The sequence below is a fragment of the Anneissia japonica genome, unplaced genomic scaffold (genome assembly GCF_011630105.1).
Source record: "Anneissia japonica isolate Jap-2015-1 unplaced genomic scaffold, ASM1163010v1 scaffold287743_len2803612_cov181, whole genome shotgun sequence".
NCBI classification, from domain to species: Eukaryota; Metazoa; Echinodermata; class Crinoidea; order Comatulida; family Comatulidae; genus Anneissia; species Anneissia japonica.
In genome coordinates this window covers 1,921,674-1,926,499 of record NW_022733259.1, presented here as the reverse complement: position 1 = coordinate 1,926,499, position 4,826 = coordinate 1,921,674, and positions in this window count along the sequence as shown.

The window sequence follows — 4,826 nt, the reverse complement described above, 5'->3', positions numbered from 1 at the left end:
GGCGGCGGGGGCGGGGGGGGGGGCAGGGGCCATTGGCCCACCCACTTTTTCTACTGGGCACCACTTTTGTGACTGTTCCCAGCACCAGTGACAAATATTTTACGAACATTTTACATTATTATTATTATTATTATTATTATTATTATTATTATTATTATTATTATTATTATTTGGTGCTGAGAGACCTTGGTTATTTGCGCCTTATAAATTGACCTATTATGGAGCGACGCTCTTTATGCTTACCATGAAGATGTAGAGTAAGTGTAAATGATTGGCTTACAGTAAACTTTCAAACTAAACTAGCGTAATATAACCAATTTAAACTCCATTTAATTTAACGAAAACAATAAGATAATTAATAATGCCATTTTTAAAAATAAAGTTCTCTGAAGGTAAAGAATTTACAGTACACTGTAGTGTAATGTGTTAGGTTGTAAAAACTGTATTGAATAAAAAAAAGAATCTTTCCATTAAAAAAATCTTTCGCTTGATATTAGGCATTAGTCATTTCTGAAACAAAATGATAGGCTATGTCAAGTGTTATATTGAAGAGTGGCGGATTCAAGAGGGAGCGCACTTAGCACGAGCCCCCAACCTCCTCATTTTTTTCAAAATTATTTAAAACAAAAACAGACAAAATTGTATTAAACTTTTAATCTGAGAGTGCCATTTCCGACCATTTAGAGGTGCCCTCAGCCCCGTGGGGCTCAGGTGGGTGGACATTCCATTTGCACAAGACACTCTCCCTGGGTCCCCCTCTTCGACTTTCTGGACCCGCCACAGTTGGAGTAGGCCTATCATTTCTGGGCTACTATAGAAGGGTAATTCCCATGGTTTCGTCGGGAAATACCCATATTAAGGGTACCCCACATGATTAATAATTCATTGAGATCGTGAAGCAATCTTGACTTCGACTTTGTTCGGAAATCAGTGGCGGATTCAAGGGGGTGGGGCCTAAATGTTATGTCTGCAAGTACAATTTCCGGCCATCTAGAGGTGCCAAATCAAAAATTTTCTTATCTCATCCCCAACCATGGTGGGGCTGAGGTGGTAGATCCTCTGTGAAGGGGCTCCTCCCCACCCTCGGCCCTCTAGGCTCTGGATCAGCCACTGGAAATTACAACAATTATGAAGTCATAAAACAGTAGCTTGATGTCTATAAAATAACTAATACAATTCACCAAACTTCGTAAAATATCTGTAGCTTACCGGGGCCCTTGGCGGCCCCCTGGCTCCCAGCCTAGATGCTCACTTGCTCGCATACCGGACCTTCTCAAATGGCCACGCACTTTTAAAAACGTTCCGCCGCCGTTGTATATAGCCATGCTGTGCTTATATATGGTCATGATGTGATGTCGTCATGATCATATTATTTAGGCATATGTCACATGTTTTTGCTAAATAAAATTTGTTCGTCTGGACAGGGCTGTAAGCATCTTCAGATGTCATACTGTTTTTTTTTTTTTATTTATTTTTGAAAACATATTTATACAGGATTCATATTGAAATAAATCTGCTTTTAACAATGGTCTTGTATCAAACATATAATATACAATTATTTTAAAGTTGCTCTACAAAGAAAAAAAAGGTTTATCCATTAAATGTCATACTTATTTATTTTTGAAAACATATTTATACAGGATTCATATTGAAATCAATCTGCTTTTAACAATGGTCCTGTATCAAACCTATAAAATATGTTAAGTTGCTCTACAAAGAAAAAAAAAGTTTATCCATTAGATGTCATACTGTTTTATTTATTTTTTACTTTGTCAACAGTTCATTGCCCTTTCAATACAAAAGTCTTCGTGTAAAGTGGACTTACTTCGTTCATTTATACCTCCATGGTTGAACCCACAGCCCGTTGAACCTTGGTTGAAACCATGGAGTGGTTGAACTATATGTAGGAGTGTTGGATAAAGTCTCACAAAGAAGGGCCATTGTTGCTAACTAAGATTTTAATCCTCGCTTTATCTCTGATTGACTGCTTGTCGTATGGCCCACCTCTTGCATAAACCACCAATAAATCTTGCTATCGGCCTAAACAGGTGTTTCAAAAATCCTCCGGAGATATTTTATAGTAATTAAATACAGTAATAATAGAAGAGGAGGTATACATGAAAGGGTATGATAAACGAATACAGATGCTATGGTGATTGAAATTATAGTTTTTCTTAACGCAAGATTCATTTTCAATGATTGATGAATATTTTGAGTAAGTTTCACCAATTGTTGATAATTATTATTCGAGTAATGTTATTTTCTATATAATTTAGCTAAAACTATAATTTAAAACGGAAAATTTGCGGCCATTTTGAATGCGTAATTTGGAGGCGTTCCCCCAAAGGGATTTTGGGTAATTTTGAGTTCTGAATTTCTCAAGACCTATATTTTCAGAAAATACAAAAATTAGCCGGTAGTACTTCCATTGCCCACTCCACCCCCAAAATAGCCTCTAATCTGCTGGCCTATTTCAGTCGCGGTTTGTTTTCAACAAATATATGGAGCGCCAATGGAGTTGCGAAAACGCCAAATTTAATAGGCCTAATTTTCATTGTAAGTTCGTCAATCGGTTTATCATACTTTTTTTTTTATTCATGTTTTATTGTCTTTCTACTAAGTAGCAACATAGGCTAATAAAATGAATACTATTATTACTAAACTAAATTTCAATTAATATTATGGTATTTATAGGTTATTTTCTAGTTTTAGTACCATTTTACTCTTTTATCGGACGGTTTTTATTTTCGTTTTGTTATCGATCCTACGATTACTACTACATAACAAATACAGCAAATAAAATGAATACTAACAATTTGGTATTTCTCATAGTATGGTATTGTTTTTTTTATATGATAGGCCTATTATTTATTTTAAAAAATCAAACTTTTTATCAGGAAAAACATTTCGAACATTTCGCAAAAATATAACAAATCTGGACCCATTTTCTTAACATTTTACTCATTTTAGGCTAAATAATAGAAATCTGTACCTATTTTTCATAAAGTGGACTCATTTTATGCATGAAATTTCATAATTTGGACCCATTTTAAAATGGCCTTTCATCAAATGCCTAGATCCTCCACTAAAACCGTACGGTAGGCCCCTATGCATTTTCAGAAATCGACTAAATATGCCTAAGCTCCACCACCTCCATCCCAGCAGCAGGGTTTTCCCAAGCGCCATCTACACCCTCATCTCCGGCCATATAGAGGTGCCATTATCATAAATGTTCTTACCTCAGGCCCAACCATAGTGGGGCTGAGGTTTCATGGACTCTCAAACTTTAAAATTCCTTCCCTTGCCCCCTTTATATCAAATTCAAATCCGCCACTGACATTGGGAATTTAAGAAGCCCAACTAAATCTAGTTCCCCCTCAATTTAAACAAAAATTAATAAAAGAAATTGGGAAAAAAGAAAATGATATTCAAATTGTATGGGAGTGATTTCTGGCCATTTTGAAGGTGCAATGGTCATAAATTTTCCTCCCTCAGCCTCAACCATGGTGGGGCTGAGGTGGTATTTCCTCCATCTGTGAAAGTCCTTCCCTGGCCCCTCTTCAAATTTCGAGATCCGCCACTGAAAACCGTATACCGGTATGCATCTTGAGAAGTCGATTAACTAAGACCAAAAGTTATCAAAAATGCCTGAGCTCCGCCCCCTCAATCCCAGCAGGATCCCCTCCCCCTAAGCGCGCACCCCCTTAAATTTTAGTTCAATCTCTACAAATTCGCACCCACCCAATAAAAATCCTGCGTACGGGCCTGTCACCTGCTCTGCACATAAGGTACAGATATATTTTTTGGTTTTTCTTTTTTCTTTTTTTAAAAAAATAAAAACCTCATTTGACATTCTACCTCAGCCTCGAATTGACCTTATTTTGTTTTTAATTGTATAGCAATTTCCGCCTCAGTGTTCTTTTAACATATGTTCTTATAACAACAAAAAAGTGTATATGTTTTATGTACATAACAATACGTTGTAAATTTAAACCACTTTACAAATTTAGCAAGTAAACACTTAAACAATTAAATTCATTTGTATTTTTATATTCACCTATTGATAACTTTAACAAATGACACTTACGAAAACGACCGAAGACAATTTACATATAAGAGTTGATGGCATTGATTTTATATGGTCTTACTATAGACATCCGTATATACATAACATTAGACTACAGAGACCTATACGGTATATTGTAAAAATAGTGGTAGTCGGCCAGATATCCAAAGATTGTAGGTTCGAATCTCACACTTTTTTTCATTAACTGAAAAATGTGGGGTTTTTTTCGTTAAAAAGCTCTGCTTGATACGTTATAATACCATGTTCTTATTCGAGGATTGAAAATCTGATAATAATAATAATAATAAATTTATTGAATCGTACACTTTTATATCAGTGGCACACACTATCAAGTGGTGCGTTCACAATAAAAACATTCAAACAATACAGAACGTTAAAACCGTTACACAAAAGCACAGTATAGTAAGAAACATGTAGGCCTACAATACAAGAAAAACAGTAAAATGACAATTATTTAAGTTCAAGTTAGCATTGAAAAGAGCATTAAATTAATTAAATTTCAAATTTTGAAAGTCTTTTTTTAAGACAGTGATCCTTTCATAATTTTTGTATTTTATTCCATACAATACCATCAGCAATCCTGAAAGACTTTATTGTTTCACCAATTTTTGATTTGGCAATAATAACTTTGAGGGAGTTTGAATTTCTTGTGTTATGTGAATAATAATAATAATAATAATAATAATAATAATAATAATAATAATAATAATAATAATAATAATAATAATAATATAGTTAT